Consider the following 24,775-nt stretch of genomic DNA (forward strand, 5'->3'; position numbering starts at 1 on the left):
GTGTCCTTTCATGGTGGTTGCCTCCTTTAGGTATAGAAGCTCAGAAATCTATTCCAAAACGCACAGCTTCACTTAACGCACTCAGGTCGTGACTTTAGGAGTTTCTGGTCGTGACTTAGGGGTCTCAGGTAGCAACCTAATTAGTGTCATGCCGTGACCTATGAAGATAGAGAGATGAAATCTTGACTCAGGTCCAAAATGCGTAGTTTAATTGAAAGGGCATCCAGGTCACAACCTCAAAAGTGCATGTTGCGACTTGATGAGGTAGAACACTCCAAACTCGTATTTTGGTCCTTGTAACATTTTGGCTCCTTCCATTCTCCATCTTGGTTCTTGGGTCCTTCTCCAATTGCCTAAAAATCACAATAGAGAGCTTTGTAAAGACCAACTGATTATAGATTAAGGCAATTAAAATTGAGGAGAGAAAAATGACACTTTTTGCCCCTTAAACAGCAAAATGCAATGCATGACTCAGTGTAATCAAATGGATATAAATGGATACATAATGAGGGTAAAATTGTTGCAAAACATTAGGAAGCACTTGAGAAAACCATATAAAGATTTGGTTCTATCACTCCCCCACACTTGAACCTTTATACTTTTGGACAAAGACTTGAATCATTTTAAAGAAAGTGCAGCTACAATTAAAGAAACTAGCATGTTCAAAAATGATCTCAAGAGCTAATCGATCAATATCTTTCAGGAATACAAAAATGATAACATGAACAATGCCAAGTAATCAGATACAAGGTGTAATTGACTCTAAATGTATGAATAGCAGAGATTTGCTCACAGGGTATAAGTGTTTGTATCGCTCATCTCTCCTCGTTGGGGTTCTTTTTCTCTCAAACATCCAAGCAACAAACATTCTACCATAAGCTTGTAATAACTCTAAAATCTCCACTACTATTCAGCATTCATGTAAAGAATCAAGAGGACTTTTAAGGTTGTAGTGATGGAAAGGCTAAATAAAATAGAGAAAGTGAAATCGAGTATCAAAAAACATGAATTAAATAACATCTATTTTTAGATAAGGAAGTTCAGATCCCAACCTTCTACCACCATGGAAATACTGTATTCAACTTTATTTTGTTGCTATAGCTTATGTATATATAAGAAGTATTTCCTTGCTTTTCTATTCTTTTCTTTCTTTCTTTCTCTCATTTTTTTTATTTTTTTGTTTGTTTTTTTCCAAACTAGCTTTGAAATAAAAGTAAAATTCCCAATTAAGACCCATGAAGATCATAAAATTATAATTGTCGAGACGGAATCAACTCAATTAACATCGTTGTTCAAAACACTCAAAATGGTAGACAAAATAAAGGAAGTGTAGGCTAAAAAATGGTTAAACAATGGATAGATGGTTGTGGGTTGTGTTTGGGTAAAAGGGTGTAGAAAAGAATGCCTCTATCATATTCAAAATCATAAATGCATATGTAATTTTGACCAAAAGCTAAAACAAGTTCTAGAGATTGTAAACCATATGAATAATCACTCAATATAGGAATTAAGGCTCAAGAATATCCTTCCATCAAGGGTTTCACATCTCAATTGTTCATACAAGAAGCTTCAATCAATATGCATTAGTCACAAGGCATTAAGACACTTATCACAAAAGCAACCCATAAGATAAGGATTAAAAAGGTCAAAATAATCACTTAAGAACATACTTGAATCCCAAAAGTGACTATAAAGTCTTCAGAAAAATCATTGTCAAAATCCAGTATGCTTAAAAGTCCAAGGATGGCATGGTTTTTCAAGAAAAACTGTTTGATGCAATAAGGGTATATTAAAAAGGCAAAAGTTCACTTGAAAAAGATGCAAAGGTAGCTTAAAAAGGTTCCTCCTACACAACAATGCAAGAAGCAAAGAGAAGGGTAACTGTGCATAGCAAAAGAGGCCAGGTCGTGACCTGAAGACATCGAGGTCGCGACCTGGGTACACAGAGACACCAAGTTAGGAAAAGGAGTTGAGGTCGTGACTTAAAATCACTGAGATCGTGATCGAAAATTATAGGGAGTCCTTCCTTGCTAAAGCCATTCCTCAAGTCGTGACTTGAATCACTAAGGTCCAACCTGAAGTCATAGAGACTACCAATGAAAATTTTCAAAGCTTGGCCAATATTTATCATGTAAAAACCCTTTTAGCAAGCATCAAAACAGACAGAAATGATCCAATTCATAGCAATTCACCATCCACAATCAATTCTGAAACGTCCTGCCTTTAACCCCTCAAAATACGCGTTTGGAAGCCTTATAATTCAAGCAGATCACGATCCAAGCCCGTGGATTAAAATTTCAACATAATTGCTTGGGTTACTATTTGCTATTTAAATTCCAGATTACAGGCTCAATTAACTTGCCTTGCGGCAGAATTTGGAATCACTTTTGAAGACTACAAGTTATGAAAAATCATGTTTAAAAACTTATATGACCCTTAAGTATGAGAAAAGGCTTAAAATTTTGAGACTCTTTCATTTTCCCAGTTCAGGTCATGATTTGAAGTCACAGAGGCCATATTTGCCTTCCAATCGTGACCTCAACTTCTCAGGTTGTGACCTCAAGTCACAGAATGCTTCTGCGCACTATTTACATTTCACTGAAATCTTGGCCAACTTCAAAACTTCATAACTAATTCCATAAAAATTGTATTTAGGTGTTCTAAAATTCTACAGAAAGCTCTTTAAGGAAAAAATATCTAATTGGACTTATCCTTGCCCAATTCATACAGTTTAATCAATAAATATTACTATTCGTTTGGTAAAATCTGGAACTTCCAGATTCTATGTCTCAACTTTGAAAATTTGTATCTCCTTTTGTACATATCCAATTGAGGTAATCTACCTCTCATTTTAAATCTTGGGATGTGTACTATAAGTATGCCAAATCTCATGGCTAAAATCTGATAGGTCAAACTGCAGCTACAAACTCACTGTCGTAGGACCTATGTTTTATCCCTTAACTACTCTTTACTTTAATTCTTTTTATTTCTTTGATATACATAACTTGGTCTTACTCTTTCCCATTCATTCTCATACATTTATATTCATGACATAAACATTATAATTAAATACATGGAATCATTGGCATCCATAGTATAGTTTACAAAATAGGAGAATTATACATTCATCAACAATCTCATCCATTAACAAGAATAATTCTTCGCTTACTTCTCCTTGCTTCTCATGCCATTATTGTCCATCGTTGATTGACCTAAATAGTTGGTTAGGGAGGGGTGAGATTCGGGGGAATCTTAGTAGCAAACATTACCACATACATGCACAAGATGGATGCTAGTGTATTATATGTAATTTTTCATAAACTTAAGTTAACTAGTGACATGCCATCATGCTTTATGCTTGCATGGCTATAGGAACATATTAAAAACAGCATTTCTAGTGACAATCATCATGTCACAACATCATTCAAACAACAAATACAAACTAACACATGAGCATACTACATCAAGCACATAAGAGGTGAATTCATTACCTTGCACCTCAAGCTTTCCTCTTGTTTTTCTTTTGATTCCCTTGACTTCCCAACCACAAGGGCTTTCAGTCAACATCATCAAACATCCTCTTGGATGTTCCAAGGTCCTAACCATAATCACATTGGTCATACAATCCATTAGGACCAAGAGATTATATAAAGTTCAAGACCAACCTTCTTGAACCTAGCCCTTTTCTCTTAATTTTGGATTGATGTTCTAGCTTTGTTAAATTATTGCCTATCAGTTTGATAAAATTTGGGCAGCACTTCCCCCTAGGAAAATAACTTCCCATCATCATCAAACTATCACAAAATCAACATATAACTATCATAAACCAACATAAAGAAGTTTAGAAGCCTTACCTTGGTTCCAAGTCACTTCCCCTCTCTAGAACTCTTCTCTTTCTCTCTCTAAATGAAATTTTACAAGATTTTCCCTACTTGAATGGCCTTGCACAAAATGAACATGTGGGGGGTATTTATAGGCTTTATACTTTCCATAGTGCCACATATGCCCTTCTTGAATAAGAGCTCATCTTAGCCCTCCATTCAACCACCCTTCCACGTGTACACATCATAAGCAATATAGCCTAAGAAGATGACAAGTGTCTTGATAAGTCATGGCTTCAAGAAGCTTGTAGATGCTTCTAGAGATTTCTAGATCCCTTTAGGTTCTTCTATACTCTTCTTGATTTTTCTAGATTCTTGTAACAACTTGAATAATTCCTTTCATGCCCATTCATCAACTTAGCATTAAAATAAGGAGGAAAGAAATGGAAAATTTGTGCAAAAATATTTTCTTAATTATTTCTCCACCTATCAAGCCAATCTTGCACCGTATCGGATACATTTCGAGTCCTGACTTACCCTGTACCACCGGGACATTTTCTGCTTAAAATTCTAGCAAATAAATGGTACATATATGGTGCCACCTTAGAGGAGTATAGAAAAAAAAATAATTAGCTCTTCTGACAGGCTACTTAGCCTTACTGAGTCATACAGTAGATATTTCACTATAACGAGTAGATAAAAGACTGTCTAAAAGGTACTCGTACTGTGTTTTGATTTTTTATACTGTTTATAAATATCTCTTGCTGACTCAATATGACTACTCGCAAGTGTCATGATTACGTTTGGTGACTCAGCACCATCATGATAGCCTTTAGATATTTTCTTTGGTTTTGTCTCCTATTTAGGGGACAAAAATTATTTAATATTTGACTGGAGCATTTTATTCAATTCAGAGCTCTAAAAATTCATCCAAAAATATCATAACATTCCTCATATCTGTGAATTTTCTCAGGCCATAACTCAACCTTTAGCCCCACTTAAAAATCATTCTTTAAAATGCCCTTTTTCAACATAACTAACTTTTAAGTATTCTTAAAGCCATGTTGTTGGTCTTTTGGGGATGAGACTAATTTTATAATTTTCTATAGCCTCTTAGATCTTACATCCCCTTTTACCATAATTTTATGAGGTTTCTTTATGACTCAAACAATTAAATCTACCTCTATATCTCAAACTGAGCCATAAACTTATAAATTCCTTTTAAGTTATCTCAGGAGTATTTTCATCATCTCTCTTCACAAAAGAGCCTTAGAATATTATTTCTCATTTTCTGGGATTTTCTTAGAATTTTCTATGTACTTTCCATTTTTACCCCCTGATGGCCGTAACTTTTTGAATTTATGGTTTTACCCCTACTTAGCCTCAACCTCATAAAACCATCTCTTTGAGGCTTCTAACTTAACCTTTGGTCTGTATCTAGCCTCTTTTCTCTTTCTAGGCTTTCGAGACTTTACTGGAGCCTCTAACTTTGATTATACTTTAGCCCCTTAAAACTTTCACTTTACAGTTTAGTCTCTGAAACTGCTTTAACTTCCTTTCTCATCTTTGGAACCTCTAATAAAAAAGAGTCTGGTAGCCTATCCAATTCAGGCTATTTCTGGTACTTCTAAGCTTAAAAATCAAGATGTTACAAATTTAAAGCCAAATAATGATGATGAAAGATTGGATTTTCGAAAAATTTTGCCAAAAATTCTGAAACAACTACAGAAATGATCCAACAAAGTGAAATGAATTTCTCCCCACACTTAGACTTGACAGTGTCCTCACTGTCAAAAGGAAAGGGAAAAAGAACAATAGCCACTATAATTAAAACAAATAACACCAACCATATAAGCACGACAGTGCCTTCACTGCATGACTAAGCAAACAATTAAGCATAAAGAAGGACAGACATAAGACAAGAGCAGCAAGAGGAGAAAATTATTGAATTAAAAAACTACAGCCTAAAATAAGCTAAACTACTTTTCCCACTGGTCAGCTTATTCCCCCACACTTATCTCACTAACACATGCAATAATCAAATCGATCAAAATAAAGCAGAACATGGTGAACAAGATAGGTAAAGGAAAGAAGCAACCTGAGGTGTCATGGAGGCTGATAGCTCTCCTAGAAGAAACGAAGGTGCTCCTTTTTAACTTGGAAGAACCAGCCTTCAACATCCCTCATTACAACCTTCCTATGCTGGCATGTTGAATGAACTTCAAAAGGTCCAATCCATTTGGCCCTTTTCTTAGCTTTTGGCATCTGATAAGTGGACAGTAGGCCCCACACCTCAACACCAACTTTAATCTTCACAGCCTCCTCAGGAGTTAATAGGAAAAGGTCTTTATAGACTAGATCAATGATCGTGTAGTGGTCAATGGAGAGAGGCGGGAAAGTGGTAGAGGGTATCTTAATTTTCTTCTTCTTCGCCTTAGAAAAGAGCTTGAGAGATTTAGGCTCTTTGCTCTCTTCCTTAAAATCCACTTTCTTACTCTCCATAGAAGCAACAGCTATCTTTTGATTAGTTTTCTTAGTTGAGGGTATAGAGACAGCAGAGTGGAGAGCAACTAGAGTTGTAACTAGTCCATGCACAGCATTCAGGGCACGCAGCTCCCCGACAAGGTTGAAACGCTTCTTCTTCTTAGACGTCTTTACAGCTCTACTACCACCTGCTTTAACATCAGAAACAAAGCCTTTCTCGGGCTCAAAGGCTTCCCAAGTGTACTATTAGTAATAGTAGAACCAGATGGAGTGGAAAAGGTGTAATCTAACTGATGAACAGTAGAACAGCCCACGTCACTACCATTAGAGAGGAAGGGGGAAGCAAAGTCAGGAGTAGGGGATGAAGCATGCATTTTATTAACATTATGAAGCTCATCAATAAACAACCCATGAAGAAAATTAACATCACATATCGAGTAATCTTTATGTGGTTATTTCATTTGTTCATACATATTGAAATAAGCAAATTTATCCCCAACAGACATAGTGATAGATCCTTTTCATGTCAATGTTAGTATTAACAGTTCTTAAAAAGGGTGTACCCAAAATTAAGGTCCCATCCCCACCTTATTCATTAGGCATATCCAGGACATAAAAATCAGCAGGGATAACTAAGACTTTGACTTTCACTAGGATATCCTCTAAGAAGTCGTGTGGGTACCTCATGGTCCTATCAGCTAACTGGAGCATCATGGTGGTAGGTTTAAGACTTTTGATTTGTAAGGACTCATACATTGACCGAGGCATAACATTGATGGCAGCACCTAAATCAAGTAAAGCCTTAGGAATAGTTGTCCTGCCTACAGTACAAGGTATAGTAAAGGAACCAAGGTCATGACATTTGATTGGGAGTTATGGTTTAAACAAAACAGACACACTAGAGGGCAACTAGACTTGTTCATTAGGTTTAAACTTCCTCTTATGTGTGCACAACTCTTTTAAAACTTTAGCATACTTAGGGATCTTTTTAATTAGTTCAAGCAAGGGTATATTTACTTCAGCTTTTCTAAAAGTTTCAAGCAACTTATTATCTTGTTTTTCATTAGAAATTTTCATACCTTGCAAGTAAGATTGAGAAAAAGGAAGTTCATTGAGATTTACCTTTTTACCCTAATTGCTCAAACCTCCATGGGTGCTTGGTCCTGCTTTGTTTTTCCTTTGTTTGCCCTTACATTTCGACCCTTCCACAGGGTTCTCCTCTTCTTGTGCATTTTTACTTTCTGGGGATCTCTTTCTCCTAAGAAGTTCCTCCTCCTTGGAACTTTCAGATTTGCCCAACTTCATAGAGGTAAGTTAAGAACTCTCTATTTCTTGCTTAGATGCATCTCTGTCTACCCTTTCATCCTCAAAGTGGACCTTTCTACCACTTCTTAAGAATATCACATTAAGGGCTTTAGGATTGATCACCGTATTAGAAGGAATGCTACTGCCACTCTTAGCTTGCATATCATTGACTGTATTAGATAGTAGGGTTAAATGACTAGTGACGTCGGCATTCTTCAAGGTGAGCTCCTCTAATTTCTTATGAACATCTGAGTTATCTTTCTGTATCCTTACAATATGGTAGTTATGGAGATGAACTTCTTTCCTTCATTCGCCCCTCCATGTTTGTCATTTGAGCAACCATGCTCTTCAAGAGTTGTGCAGTGTCATCTCCTCTTGGCAGTGGTTGAGATACCATAATCTATTATGGAGTTGTCACTAATACTCTTGAAAGATCTTGAAAGGTGCTTGAAGAGGCCCCAGGATTGTGGAACTGATTGCCTTGGAACTGATTTGGTCTATTTGCTCCCCCACCCTATTTGAAATTTGGATGATCTCTCCAACGGGGATTGTAGGTGTTTACGTAGGGGTCTCTCTTCTGATATTTTCCATCTCTTCCTTAGTACATTGCGTTGACCTCTTCTACCAACCCAGGGCAATTTGAAGTAGTATGCATCAGAGAATCACAAGCTCCACAACTTGTAGTGACTAAGGCAAGAGATTATGGCTTGTTGGAGCGAAGACTTTCAACTGTATTTGCAAGCTTAGACATGTCTTGGGCTAGCTTGACTAACAGTGGATCTCTTTCAGCTTCGTGATCCCTTGGATCCCTTGAGCTTACATATTGGCAGTTAAGGGCAAAAGTTCTAATTAATTCCTATACAGCTCATGGTTCCATATTCTCCACGGATCCATTTGCAGCAGTATCTAGGACTTGGGCATCATAGGGCAACAAACCATTATAGAAATACTGTACCAAGTGCTCCTCAAGAATTTGATGGTTGGGACACTAGGTAAGCATCTCTTGAAATCTGCTTCAAAATTCAAAGAATGTCTCGAATGGCTCTTGCTTAGCTACAGAAATTCCTTGCGGACGGCTGAAATCTTTGTGGAGGGGAAATATTTATCCAAGAATGCTTTCTTCAAACTGGTCCATGACTCATAAGCATTGTCCACGTAGAGCGGTAGGTTCATGTACCATTCTTTAGCTTTGCCCTCTAAAGATAAGTGGCAAACCTTCCACATAACGTCATCAATACTTGCGCCTACTGGCTTTATGAACAAGCACTGCATATAAAGAGTCTGAAAGTGCAAGTATGGGTTTTTGCCTACAAGACCATGGATAATTTCAAAATTGGCATTCAAAGTAGGAAAAGCACCGGCATAGGTTTAAAGTTCCCATCAAATTGAGTTAGTTCCTTAATGGTTCTACCCCTAAGTTGTTCATTAATCCTATTCTGGCTATTATTTTCTCCTTGCCCTTCATTACCACCATTATTAGGTCTATTATGGTTACCATTCCCATTCCCATTCCCACCATTTGGACCATGAGGAGGTACTTCAGCCATGATTTCTTCTTCTACTTCCTCACTCTCACTAGATGAATGGGATAGGTATCATAAAATAAGCGGGCTACGAGATGCTATAAGTCTACCTCTTCTGCCTCTACGCGCTCTAGGCATGCATAATTACTCAAAAATTCAAGCACAAAAAGAGTTCAAGAAAGAGGTAGGTTCAAAATCGTGTATTTACCAAGTGTGGAGATCAAAATTGAGGCAAACTCAATGATTTCAAATAGTGCTTAGTGAGTTTGAGGTGTATGAAGTGCTATACAATCTCAAAGTATGTACAGAAAGCAAAGTTATGCAAAAAGAGTAAGTCTGGACACTCAGAAAAAGTTTTCAGTGGAAAACCAGATCAGGTCAAGACTTGGGCAATCTAGGTCGCGACTTCAATGAACAGAAAACAACCCTGAAGGAAAAGCAACCCTGACACGACTTAAACAGACTGAGAGAAACAATGGAAAATAGAAGGCTAAGGTTGCGACAAGACACAAGTCAGGTCGTGACTTAAGCACTGAGATCGCGACTCTAAATATATGAGGTCGCGACTTAAAGTTACAGAGAGCTATTTTCACAAAACCTTTGAAAAATTCACTAAGTACTTCAACCAAGTGCTGAACAAACTATGGACAGAGTTCAAAACTTCAAGCAATTGGCCAAAATACTCAGGATCAAGTTAGAACAAAATGCAAAATGCTGTGCAAAAATGCAAATGCAAATGTATGGAAAAACAAGATATTTGGTTCTATTTCTAAAAAATTTTGATGCTATGAAATGCAAGATTGAAGTTCAAAAACTAAAACTCCACGAGAATTGACCCAAATCACAATGATAAGGAAAACCAATTACTAGGGAACCAATTCAATAGCTCCCCAACAATGGTGCTATTGATTAAGGCCAGATTGTCGCCTTCCGGATTGTCAAGAAAGTGAATTGCACCAGGAAAAAAATGCAGTATAGGGTACAACCAGTCGTTCTTCTCGAGGAGCTTTTTATTGGAAATCCTAGTCTAGATTGGTTATCAAAAGCATTGTAAATTTGGGTGAAGAAAATGGGGTTTCAATTGTTTAAGGTGGTGCAATAAATGAAAAGTGCAGCGAATAAACTGTTTTTGGTATTTTAAGTGAATGAAAAAATGTTTTGGATTAAAAGGAATTATGGTTAAGCAGTTTCTTGATGATGAAAACTCAGTTATCACTGCTCTTTAAAATGATTGGGAGTTTTAGAAAACCTCTAAGTCTGAAGAAAATCCCAAGTAAATCACTTGGGTCCGATGTCTCAATTAATGAAAACTCACTTTAATCAAAGTTAATTAACATCTCTTAAGACATTGTTGAAACCCACTTAGAGTGTAGATGAATGGATGATGTAAATGCCCTCTAAATGTCCATCAACAAGCACAGAATACCAAGCACATAGATCAATGAACAATAATCACTTATACTCAAACTAAACACAAGGATTCAAATTGAAATATTATATATATTAATCAACACTAACATCATCCAATCCAAATACAATAAACTAGTCTAAACACCAGATTTACAATCATAAACCAAGTCTGACACAAGTGCAGAAAGTTTCTAAATCTAGAAATATTTAACATAATATTAAGCACAGGTTTAGACTATAGAAAAGCTCCCCAATTAAGTCCTTGAGCTCAAGCTTCGTTCTTCATCACCAAGAGGCTAACAGGTTTAGCCTCTCATGCCTTCAAACCAATTGCAATCACTTTAGGAACGAACAGCCATAGTTAAAGCTAAAAATGAAGTTGGAAAAATGGAGAAGAAGGGTGTTGGAGTGGTTTGATCAGTTCAGAAATGCAGAAAATGATGAAGAGATGAAGGAAAATGGAAGTTTTTGGTGTAGGATCAATAGAGACTTAAGAAGGGATGATGGTGGCTTAACCTTGTGCAAATCTGCAGAATGGAAGAATATCCTTTTGTGGTGGCTGCACCCCTTAGGTATAGAAGCTCAGAAATCTATTCCAAAATGCACAGCTTCACTTAACGCACTCAAGTCGCAACTTCAAGAGTTTCAGGTTGCAACTTAGGAGTCTTAGGTCATGACTTAATTAGTGTCATTTCATGACTTGAGAAGACAGAGAGATGAAATCTTAACTCAGGTCTAAAACGTGTAGCGTCATCGAAAGGGCATCCAGGTCGCGACCTCAGAAGTCCATGTCACGACCTGATGAGGCAGAACACTCCAAACTAATGTTTTGGCCCTTGTAATATTTTGGCTCCATCTATGCTCCATCTTGGTTCTTGGGTCTTTCTCCTATTGCCTGAAAATCACAACAAAGAGCTTTGTAAAGACCAACTGATTATAGATCAAGGCAATTAAAATTGAGGAGAGAAAAATGACCCTTTTTGCCCCTTAAACAGCCAAATGCAATGCATGACTCAATGTAATCAAATGGATATAAATGCATGCATAATGAGGGTAAAATTGTTACAAAATATTAGGAAACACTTGAGAAAACCATATAAAGATTTGGTTCTATCATCTCCCTTAAATATAGACTTACACTTAAACTAGTAAAGGTACATAAGTTGAATTCTTCTTAGCTTCCGATACATAATAGACATCTTTTAAAGTAAAAGTTTTTCTAGAAGTGAATTCAATTTCCATAGTCCCTTTGCCCTTGACTTGGATAGTTGAAATATTTTCCATATAAAGTACATCCCCATCTTCCTCTTTCAATGTTTTAAAGAAGTTCTTATTTTTGCACACATGACATGTGTCACCAGAGTCTACCCACCATGATTCATCATTATCAACTAGGTGGATCCCAAAAATTATTGCCACAAGATTATCTTTTTTTTGCAGTTGACTTGTTTTCTTTCTCTTTCTTCTTTTTGAAGAAATGACAATCTTCCTTGAAATGACCACCCTTTCTACAAAAGAAGAATTATCTTTCTTTTTCTTATTTTTGCAACCATCCTATGCGTGAGGTTTATCTTTATCCTTCCCTCTTTTCCTTGGGATCTTGTTGGACTATCCTTCCTCCACCACATGTACCTTCTCCTGAGCATTAGCTTCCTTTTCAACATCTTGCTTTCTATATAAATCCCAATTATTCAAGAGAGATATCTTCTTTTCTATGTTTAAGACACTTTTTGAAATCTTTCCATGCAGGAGGAAGTGTCACGCCCCAAAAATTTAGAGGTGACTAGCACGGAATATGAGAGAGCTCACATTCCTTAAGCCTTAAAGCAACACATTAACCACTTCATATAATTATAATATGATTTCTAATATTACAATTAATGTAATAATCTTCACAATACATCTATAAAATCTAAATCATATATATTTTTTAAAAAAAAAACATGAGGTTTCACATCAATTTTTAAATCTTTCAAACACTGCTACAACTCTAAGCCAATAGTGTAATAAACTATGTGATAAGTAGGAGGAACAAGGTCAATTGTACTATCTAAGGCATAAAATAATTTATTGGTGAATAACATCCCATTAATAAGGTAAGAGAAACAAATGTTGAAGGAATAAATTATGCATATTTAATTCTATTAAATAAATGATTTGCCGTTGCTCCCAATTTCTGAGTAAACCATTGAAACATAAGAGAAACTATATAAAGCAGTTTTGATATGCAAAACTAATTAAATAACTCATTTATAAAACCAGATCAAGAAATAGCGTGAAAACCTTGCTTCAATTGAGGACTGTAACATAACGAGCAACAAGCGTGCACACAGTCCATGAGGGCAAGTAACCATCAAGCGCAATCGAAACCACGAATACAAGCGCGGGGACAGTGCCCACGAATGTCAAGCAAGCTCAGTGTTAATCATGGTGCACCAATACAAGCACAGTTGAATCTACGAATAACAAGCACAACCAAAGCCATGAATAACGAGCGCGACCAAAGTCATGAATAACAAGCGAGCTCGAGCTTAATCCTAGTGCGCCAAGGGCTAACAGTACTACTATTAGCAACCAGCGTTCTGTATCTAGCCCTCTTAAAAACATTTCCAAGTATGCATGGGATCAGTTTACTATTAACAAATAAAAAGAATTTTTTTCTAGTGATAAAATCTCAGAAGTAATACCTTATAACGAAAGATCCCAGCATGTAAGTTTTAAAATAACATATCATAAACTTTTCTTTCAACGTCCAGGTATGAATGTTCATAAAAACAAAATATTGGAGGGGAAATATTCCCAAGTAAAGTTCTTGTTCCATGCAAGCCATAAATAATATCTTCCAAGAGTTAAAACATTAAAAATATCCAATAAATGAAAAAGGAAAATGATGAAATAAAAAAATTATTTGATAACTATTTGCTAAGAAAGGTGATAATTTAATTAAATTGGTAACAAGCAGTAAAAATTTCATTTGTGACAAACATTATGGGACGCTATTCACTCACTTGTTGCATACCCAAAAGTATAACCTACTCCTACGAAACAGCTTGTGGCTCATATACACTCCTAATCTCCAGAACAAAACCATTATTTTTCTTTTTTATAAACCTATTGCATTCATAACGTTATTCACGTCATCCAGGTCTTAATTTCAATAATAAATAATTCTTACACCATGGGTGATTTAATGTTACCATTAACATGTTCAAGTAAGCAAAACCAAGTTCTTCATAATTTATAGAACATTTAATGATTCTCTCTTTTCACGCAATCCATCAAACGCTTTATGGGCATTCAAAAATTAAATTACAAACAAATATCTTAATTCATAAACTGCCATTCATGCACTCCCAAATGTTAATATCAATATAGTCTCTTAAATTTACTCAATCCAATTCCTTCACAGGGCTTATTTGAGTTCTTAAATTATCATCCAACTTCATTCCAAAACATCATAAAATTTCACTGTTTCTGTCACATCTAGCATTATGGTAATTAGAAATAAGAAATATTCTCAAAATATTGAGGATTAAAAATGATAAGGAGAAGTAGAAGAATTTTGGTGGAAAATAATTACCATAATTTTCCAAGCCAATTATAAGAATTTGACTAATTAAGGAAAATTGGTCAAATGTAAATAAGGAAAAATATTTCCAAGCCTTGAAAAATTAAGAAAAAATGAGGATAGTATCCTTTGAGAGTTATATGAAATTATAAAGTTGGTTTTATGACCAAATTACCCTTAGAGAAATTACAAGAAGATTTAAAGGGTGATTTAGGCTAATTAAGGGATTTTATTCGAAAAATTCCAAATAAATATTTTTAAGGAGAATAAAATTCCAAGAAAATTCTTATGAAACCCCAAGGAATTATATGAGATTATGAAATTAAAGGGAGACTCTTAAGTTTTTTCCAAATACTTGTGAAAAGAGGAAAAATCTCTAAAGAGGAGGAAATTAATTTTTCTTTTTATTTAATTATTGGGAAATTAATTTTGAGCAAAAGAGGGCAATTTGGAAAGATAAAAATGAGGAGAATAAATTAAGAATTTCAAAAAAAAATAATTACAGAGGCCAAACTACTGTAATTATAAGAAGAAGTTAAACTCAGAGCCAAAGTATACTAATAAAGCAAGACTAGTGTCTTACGAATCAAATGGATCACATTGAACCATGTGTCAAGCCGTCAAGGGAGAGAATTTGAACATGCCAAGTGTCACTCCTCAAATAGAGAGGATCTTGACTTTTGGTAATTAAATTCATTTGGATTTTGTTAATTAAGAGAAAGCAAGATTAAAGAGGGTAATGACACTTGGATTCTCATTAAAGATGGTGGTTGGGATACTTTGGCTCATTAAACAAGCTCATCTTTCCCCATTTTCAGATGTGTGTTTCGGCCAAGGAGACCCAAGAGAGAGAAGAGAGAGTTTTGAGGGAGAAGCAAGGAAAAGCAAGCACCTTTGACCATACAACCAAAGATTCAAGGTTAGTTCTTGATTCTAGATGGGTTCTTGCTTTCTTTTCTTTCTTCTATGGTTGAAAATCTGTTTCTCCTCTCCTTTGGAAGTTGGCTGAACTGGTTATCTTGAGGGGAAGGAAGTTTTGTTGATCAAACTTGCTAAGACACATCAAAACATATTAGTTCCTAGTGTTTGCAATTGGCTATAGGTTGTTTTGAAGCATTTTTCTTGATTGTTTCTTTGGATATTCATTTTGGTCAAGATGATGACTGAACCCTAGGATTAGTTTTTCAATGTTTTAAGGCTTCCATGATACTTAAAATAAGAAATGGTGTAAGGTAAACCAAAAGGAACAAGTGTTGGAAGCATTAAAACAAAGTTGTAATTTTTGGTTCAAGTACCCCTAGTGGCTCGGTCAAGGATAGCTGAAAGGAGGAGTTTTATTTTCATAGATCTAAGCATATATTTGGAATCTACATGAAATACCATGTAGGAATAAGTCAAGAAGCAATTTTTAGAGTTGAAAGGAAACAAGTTCAAAAATAGTGAACAAAGGTGGAAGCTTTAAGGAGCAAGAGTCATTTTTTATTTGAGTTCTTACTTTTCCTTCATTGGTTAATGATTCTTGCTGCCCTTTTTGATGGATTACATTGCTAGGGTTTGATATTTGTGAAGGGAAAGAAGAGAAAGAAAGAAAGCTCAAACTTTTGGAGCAAGGTAGCAAGTTGAACCTAACTACTAACATTGACTTGGCATTATTGATTATTGCATGATTAATTGCTATTATGTGGATGAACTTTCTTGATTGTGATGTGGCTGCTCTTTGTACTTTCTTGCTTTGGTCTTTGCATGATTGAGTTTGCCAACTAATAAGCATGCTAGTTCACCAATAGTAGTTAATATAATTATGCTTGTTGATGATGCTTGTTGATGAAATAGTTGGTTAATTTGCTATTGGGATTTCAAAGAAATCTCATTCCCCAAATACAATCTAACATTTTAGGGCCTGAATCCTCTAAGGGAAAGCTGCAGATTGAAGGTTAAATTTATGGTAAAAATTTGTGGATCTTTTTGGCTATGTATATATTATACTAACAGTGCTGTAAACACACTGACACTGCCACATTCATGTGACTTTTTTGATTAAGCTCCTGAATGCGTTAAATCACGAAATTTGGTATGATTATAGATAATATCTTGAGCTTCACTTTGATATCTAACACGTTAAAAATGGCCAAGTATAGGATTTTTAATGATTTTTCAAAGTTAAAGGTTAAAATATGGGAAAAAGGGTTTTTGACAAATGGACAGTGTTACCTTTCACAAAAATCTGATGCTTTTTCCTAAGGAATTGGATCACAAGATTATTTTTCCCTGAAATATAACTTAAAGATCTTTAAATAGAATTTTGAACCACCTCATTTCGATTTTTGTGGAATAAGTTATGAATTTTTGAAGTTGGACCAGAAAACTGGATTTTTACCAGATGAATAGTAAAAATCCAAAATTTAGTGTTTTTCAAATAAAAAGTGAGTCCAAGACCATCCAATATAGTCTAAAATGGTTTTAGATTGAACCTAAGTTGATAAAATAGTAAGATGTGATAGTTTCCAGCTTCATCTTTAAGCAAGATTTAAATGAAACTCCTTTGAAGACAATTGAAATTATGCTCCACCGTGACAATGCTATAAAAACATATATTGAAGTAGGCCTCTTTCATTCCAAGGTCAACAAAAACTAAATAACTTCTTTAAAATTTCCTACAAGAACATTGCCAATTGCTCTTTCTCATTTTCACACAGTAAATGAAAAAAAAAAAACAAAGGAATGAATGACCAAACCTTCAAATCACTTAGCACACATCAACACAACCTGAAAAGAAGAAAGCTTCAACCATACCACATCAGCGTCCTTAGACAAGCAAGGATGAAGGCTGACGTTTTTAGCATAGAACAGAGGAAGAAGGGAGACAAAAATTGAAGCAGTCATTAAGAGAGAAACTTCCAAAATCTGAGCAAGGCAGTAACAGAGGAGAAGGAAAAAAAAATCAATGCTGAACAGGGGAGAGAAACTAGTAAAACAGAACCTTGAACGACAAAGCAGATGGCAACTGTGAATGCCGGTGACGACGAGGACAAACGAAGGTGAAGAACTGGAACTGAATGACAGCTGGAGTCCCTCATTTAAGAGTCTCGAAACTTCCCTCTTCTCTGCTACCCCCTCTCGCTCCCCCTCTTCTTATTATATTTCTTTTTCATAAGGGTATTTAATGAATTTAGAGAGTGCAAGAAGTTAAAGAAATAAAACTCTCCTGATGCTAAAACTGTGTTCGAAACCAGGTACCCCATGGTACCCAAAAAAGAAGCCCTCAATGCCACCCATTCACTAACTTCTCTTGTTTACAAAATTACCATTAATAGTAAGAGATATTAACTAACTCAACTATTATTTTTTTCTCGGTTCATTTTTTTTCACCACTGTTTTTTTTTGTTTTTTTACGGCCATTAAATTCTCCCCCTTTAAGAAATTCGGTCCCCCGAATTTAAATTTGTAGTTACCTTAACTTTAAAATAACTGTGGATAATTAGCACAGATCCTGCTTTAAACTTCCCATGTTCCATAGAGGTTATTTGAAATTCAATCAATTGCACATGTTTCAAGTCTAATATTCACTATGAGTACAAAAGATGCAAGCGGTTTTTGTAAGTGTAATTCAGAATTCAAGTTTAGCAACTACAGACACTAGCCAATTCTAATTGAGTTGTGTCCAACATCCCATGGTGTAGACTAAAATCCAACACAAATGAAGCTGTGCAGTAAAGTGAAGCACCTAGAGTTTCAACAAAATCAAGCAAAACACTAATTTTGAAATCAATTGGATGACCAAAATTTACTAGAATGCATGACCAAAATTTACTAGAATGCACACACACTTTCATATTAGGGTTCTGTTTACTTTTTTTCCCCTAATTTTTTAATTCAAAATCCCGCAATTTAATTCTTAAAGTTCTCTAATCTGGTGCCAAAATATAGCTAATTGCAAAATAACAAATCTTAAATCTTCCCTAACCTATTTTTAACATCTTCACAGACGTAATTGGCCCCAAACTTTTGAGAATCATAACCTGATCTAAGAACCTTCAAATGAAGCAAATTAGAACTTTCTAGAAAACATTGCTCAAAATTTTCAGAGTCATTGGAGTCCATCTAGTTTAGAAAAACAAGAAAATATCAAATCTGTACAGAAAATGCAATGCTGGATGTTATATGCTTTTCTTATTAAATTCAAGAATTCACGAAATATTCCCTAGTTCTCCCAAAATTTATCATCCTTGGTTGAATAAAACTGTCATATATCTTCTACATACATACTAAATTTTATTTTCAAGCTCAACCTTTAAGGCTTTCAAGTGTAGTTATACTTTTAGCTACTTATTTGGTTCCGTTCTGAAAAGCTCAAATGCGTCGACTTGCATTCCTTTGAAATTCTTCCTTCTGAATGTGTCTACCTATTTAGAAATGTTGTTCATTATTTAAGATTGGCCTTAGCACTCAAAATGATCCTTTGAATTGCCTTAATTAGGATCACTAAAACTCCTTTCCAAATATTTTCTAAAATCATCCATAACATAACTTAAAAGTATACTGACTATAGTCATCACACTTTTTCCAAATATCCTTCTCTCTTAATCAAAGCCAAATATCGTAACATGATAAAATGTGAGAAGGTAAAGCATGTCATAGATCATACAATCAAAATGCAACAGCATTGATATATGCAAGTTTGTCCCAAAATTGAAGTGCATTGAAAAATTTAAACTGGAAATATTGTGAAAATCTGCTTTCAATTTTTATATAGACCTTTATTTATTCAGAAGAAAAACATCGTTCATACTCATAAAATTAAAAGCATCAGAAGAAAAAAATAACTTTAGGGCTAGTAATAGGTAGAAAGAATGTCATATATGAATTTACTTGTTTAGCTATATAAGGAGAAAGTATTACTTTTCTATATCCATTTCTAGTTAAGACAGCTATTAGAAATGCTTGCCTTTAGATGAATATGCTTGTAAAGAAGCATAAAATGGCCAACACAACTCATTAAATAATACCCCAAGGAAGACTTAGAAGGAACGCCATCAGCAGCTAAAGCCTACGTCTCAGTATAAATTTCATAGCAAAGGATTTTGGGTTTACTATTTAGAATGAAGTTATGGGGGATAATAAACAAAGTAATCATTTTATAACGCTATTGCTCCAAACATGCATTTAGAAAATCTGTGTCATAAACCTCATACCTTTTCTTTCTTGAGTAGATACTCTATAAGAAAGTTTTTGCTACCACTTCTTTGACTTGAAAATCATTTCCTCAGGACATCTTCGCTATATAAGGAAACATAAGAGATATTTAGTTCCATGTATAGGACTTATCAACATGAAACATAACTAACAAAGAGAAGAAGAAAACAACTAGATATTATGCCCTGCTCATAAAGAAAATAGACACCCATTGAAATATTATGGCCCCATGTAATTATAAGAAACTTGGCTCTAATACCAATTTGTCACATCCCAAAAATTTAGAGATGACCAGCACGGAATATGGTGAGAGCTCACATTCCTTAAGCCTTAAAACAACTCATTAACTGCTTAATATAATTATAATATGATTTCTAATATTACAATTAATGTAATAATCTTCACAATGCATCTATCAATTCTAAATCATATATATTTTTTTAAAAAAACATAAGGTTTTACATTAATTTATAAATCTTTCAAACGATGCTTCAACTCTAAGCCAATAGTGTAATAAACTCTGTGATAAGCAGGAGGAACAAGGTCAATTGCACTATCTGAGGCTTAAAAATAATTTATTGGTGAATAACGTCCCATTAATAAGGTAAGAGAAACAAATGTTGAAGGAATAAATTATGCATATTTAATTCAATCAAATAAATAATTTGCCGTTGCTTCCAATTTCTGAGTAAACCATTGAAACATAAGAGAAAATATGTAAAGCAGTTTTGATATGAAAAACTAATTAAACTCATTTATAAAACTAGATCAAGAAATAGCATGAAAACCTTGCTTCAATTGAGGACTGTAACAGAATAAGCAATAAGTGTGGACACACAGTCTATGAGGGCAGGTAACCATCAAGTACGATTGAAACCACGAATACAAGTGTGGGGACAGTGCCCACGAATAACAAGTGTGACTGAAGCCACGAATAACAAGTGCGACTAAAGCCACGAATAACAAGCACGACTGAAGTCACGAATAAAAAGCGTGACTGAAGCCATGAATAACAAGCGCGACTGAAGTCATGAATAACACGCGAGCTCGAGCTTAATCCTAGCATGCTAAGGGCTAACAGTACTACTGTTGGCAACCAGCGTTCTGTATCTAGCCCTCTCAAAAACATTTCCAAGCATGCATGGGATCAGTTTACCATTAACAAATAAAAAGGATCTTTTTCTAGTGATAAAATCTCAAAAGCAATGCCTTGTAAAAAAGACCCCAGCATGTAAGTTTTAAAATAACATATCATAAATGTTTCTTTCAACGTCTAGGTCTGAATGTTCATAAAAACAAAATATTGGAGAGGAAATATTCTCAAGTAAAGTTCTTGTTCCATGCAAGCGATGAATAATATCTTCCAAGAGTTAAAACATTAAAAATATCCAATAAATAAAAAAGGAAAATGTTGGGATAAAAAAATTATTTGATAACTATTTGGTAAGAAAGCTAATAATTTAATTAAATTGGTAACAAGCAGTAAAAATATCATTTGTGAAAAATATTATGGGATGCTATTCACTCACCTGTTGCGCACCCAAAAGTATAACCTACTCCTACTAAACAGCTTGTGGCTCATATACACTCCTAATCTCTAGAACAAAACCATTATTTTTCTTCTTTATAAACCTATTGCATTCATAACGTTATTCACGTCATCCAGGTCTTAATTTCAATAATAAATAATTCTTACACTGTAACATCTAAACTTTTAAGCCTAGAAGTACTAGAAATAGCTTGAATTGGATAGGCTACTAGAATCCTTTTGAGCAAAAGTCCTAAAGATGAGAAAAGAAGTCAAAGCAGTTTCAGGGACTAAACTACAAAGTAAAAGTTTTCAGGGGCTCAAGTATAATCAAGGCTAGAGGCTCCAGTAAAGTCTCGAAGGTCCAGAGAGACAAAAGAGAGTAGAAACAGGCCAATGGTTAAGATAGAAACCTCAAAGAGAGGATTGTATGAAGTTAAGTCTAAGCAGGGACTAAAGCGTAAATTCTGAAAGTTATGACTATCAGGGTTAAAAATGGAAGAGTATATAAAGAATTCCAAGAAAATTCTAGAAAATGGGAAATAATATTCTAAAGCTCTTCTATGAAGAGAAAAGATGAAAATACCCCTGAGGCAGCTTAAATAGAATTTATGAGGTTATGACCGGTAAAAAGTATACCGTTTGAGGTAATTATTTGAAATAGCAAGAGACCTCAAAAATATACAAAAAAATGAGATTAAATGGTTGAAAGGTTGTACTAATTTAGAAAATTAGTCCCGTAACCAAAAGGCCAGTGGAATGGCTTTAATAAATATAAAGCCGGTTATGCCGTTAAAAAGGGTATTTTAGTAAATGATTTTTATGCAGGGCTTAAAGGAAGTGTTATGACCTAAAAAAATTTATAGATATTCTTTAGAATTGAAGAGAATTTATGGAGTAGATAGAAGAATTTTCTAAGCTCCGGAAGGCCATAAAGAAATTCAGAAAAATGTGGGCCAAGTAAATTCGGAAGAAAGTTAGGAAACAAGCTTGATCCAACGGCTAGGATTTAATCTCCCTTCTCCTCTACCACTTTTATGACACTTGGCATCTTCTAGAAGGATGAGGTAAGCATGATGGAAGAAGGTGATACAATGATGATGTAAAAGTCAACTTGAAGTTCCAAAAGGATGGACTATGGGGACTGCTAGCCCAAGATACTCAACAAAGAAATCCAACAATTATCCAGAGCATGGGGCTAACCTTTTAGGGGTTACTGTTGAGGATTTAATGAACCTTCCTGTACCCAGTAACCCGATGGATCCCACAATTGATATGTATCAGGAACCAGTGGATCCTAGTTTTAACATTTAGTCTCATGGACAGCTTGTTAGCCCAAGTGTACACCCAAGTGACATCCTGAACCTAGTACCAAGCCAGGGATACCCCTGATACCCAGAGTATCTATCCCTGTTCCAACTGAGCCTAAGATCCGTAGTCAGGATCAGCTGAGAGAGAAGTTAGAATTCTTGGGTCGACATATCAGGAAAGATGAGGATGAGCAAGACCCGAACATCTACCTAGAATATCTCCAGGGAGTAAAGGTGTTATATTAGACTCAAGGACTGGGTAACCCTTATCTAGACACCAAGGATTGGATCTTTATGATGACGGACATGCTTCCATATTTATACTTCTGGGTACATGAGTTTTGTCACCTGAATCAGATAGTGGATTTAGGTGTTGAGGATTACATCTAGCACCTTGAAAACTTTGTTAAGATTCACTATTTTTATATGGTTAGATCCTCATAAAACTGACGTATGACTTGTATTGTTACAGCTAACTGTAGTAGGTCAGTCTGGCATGTAAGATGGCTATGTATGTTAAACTATATTGTTGTGACTGATGATTGAATGATGTGTTATGAATGCATTTGTTGCTAAATGAAATCCAAGCATGATGTTTATTTCTTGTTCCTCGGATATGCTATTTGTTTAGTTCGCGTATTAGTTAGAACCGATGAAACGCTTTGCCAGAGAGACCCTTAGGACATGACGTAAAGGTCCCTCCTGATCTGCTACAATTAATTTTGGATCGCTTAGAATAGCAATAGAAGGCTATTGGAGGGTTGAAGGTGGCACAAGCTAGTCAGGAACAAGAAAAAGACGCCGTAATAGTAGCAACGTTAGCAGCGGCAGTGGCTAACCTCGACAGGAGGAAGCCAGAGGAAGAAACCTCAGCAGCGCAAGCAACAGAACAATTACTGAGATCGACAATGCTAGCAGTAAACCCCGACAGCATCCAGCAGTGGATGACTCGCTTTTACAAGCACAATCTACCATCTTTGGATGGAGTGATTGACATCCAAGCAGCAGAGGACTAGATCATAATTTTCAAAGTTCTAGACTGTCTGACTAAGCAGAAAGCCCATATGGCTATCTACCAGCACAAGATTCTTCTGGATGCTCGGAACACGAGAGCGACATGGGAAGTGTTCCTGGAGCAATTCCATGAGAAATATTTTTCAAGGTCATCCAGGGAAGAAAAGGAAGCAGAATTCCTAACCCTGAAGCAAAGGAATAACGAGTCATTTGATAGGTACTTAGCTAAGTCCAGACATCTTTCTCACTACTTCAGTTACCTGTGTTACCGAGATGATGAAAGGTAGATGACCAAAAAGACGATCAGAGGACTAAAGCAGTCCTTAAGGGAGATGATTGCTCCTTGATAGTTTGAGCACTTCAACAAGGCAGTTGAGGCATGTCGAATTATGGAGAACAGCTTGAACCATCATTTGATGATTGAGCCTACTCCCAAGTTAGAGAAGCAAGATTAGGGTGGCACCTCTTCTGATACGACCGGGAAGAGGAAGAGGCTATAGGACAAGCGAAAGAGCAAGAAGGGAGGTAAGCCCTCAAATGGCAAAGAATGCCTAACCTGTGGTAAGAATCATGGTAACAGACCATATATGGCCAGACAGAATGTCTGCTATACTTGCAGTAAACTTGGACACTTCTTATAAGAATGTCCACAGAGTACAGAAAAGGCAAGGCTGTGCACCTAAGGATGAGTATTTGCCATCACAGGGAAAGAAACTTGGAAGTCTTCGGAAATGATCTAAGGCATTATCATTATTAATAACCACCCCATGATTGCAATGTTTGATTCAGGTACTAGTTATTTTCTTGTCTTGTAAATTGTTTTAGAAGACTCAGCTTGGTTATGAGCACTATTATATTGCCTTAGACTTTATAAGTATGCCTTCCATGAAGTTGATGGGGTAATTGGATTGCATTGGTTGTCTTCCCATAACGGCAAGGACAAAACCCTGATCCTACCCCCAAGAGAAATGGAGTTAAATCCAGAAGTTAAGTTAAACTTCGTAACGGATGCCTAGACAGGCAATGGTACGATAAATGAAGCTACCTAAGACTAGCAAAGGTTAAGAGAAAAGTGTGTTTTGTCATGATAAGCCAAGGGAATTAGTGGCGATGGACAAATACAGAGTGATTACCAAAGGAGGTGGTAACTTCTATCACTATAAACAAGGATTCTAGTCACGAAGAACGAATACAATAACTCTCAGATGTTGAGGTGGTATCTTAGTGAGACACAATGATTTTTAGAGGTCACAGAGAGTAAGATAAGTAGAAGTCAGAAAGAAGGTCAAACAAGACAGTTAGGGGTTGAGTCTTTACACTATTAAGAAGGTGTAAGTGGCAACCTAAGCTAGACAAACTCTTACAACCTCGTTAGGGCTAGGGCACCATGATAGCGTATCTATCTCAAGTCCTGGAATAGATGAATAGAAACTCTGAGATAGTGAAGTAAGATGGAGAGCCCTAGTGAAATGTCTTAAGGATCAAGAAGAAGAGGACGAGATAGATAGCTATGCAGGGAACAAGCTTAGAGGTTGGCATGTTTCCTTTAATGTTAAGAGATTTTCAGTTGCTTGGGGTTTAGGTTGAGGGGCACCCTTTTTAAGGGATAAGGTCTTGGC

General features: G+C 35.6%; 1 long non-coding RNA gene across 1 annotated transcript in view; it reads right to left on the reverse strand.

The window, feature by feature from the left end:
- Positions 1-3,654: 3,654 nt before the first annotated feature.
- Positions 3,655-24,775, reverse strand: part of LOC114755770 (uncharacterized) — a 29,425-nt gene continuing 8,304 nt past the window's right edge. Inside the window, exons 2-3 of the long non-coding RNA XR_003741357.1 lie at positions 20,228-20,301; positions 3,655-3,665 (exon numbers count right to left, since the gene is read on the reverse strand). This is a non-coding gene — a long non-coding RNA (uncharacterized LOC114755770). The remainder of the gene's footprint in view (positions 3,666-20,227; positions 20,302-24,775) is intronic.

The sequence above is a fragment of the Neltuma alba genome, unplaced genomic scaffold, assembly GCF_004799145.2.
Source record: "Neltuma alba isolate B1F8T4 unplaced genomic scaffold, ASM479914v2 tig00010339_pilon, whole genome shotgun sequence".
NCBI lineage: Eukaryota > Viridiplantae > Streptophyta > Magnoliopsida > Fabales > Fabaceae > Neltuma > Neltuma alba.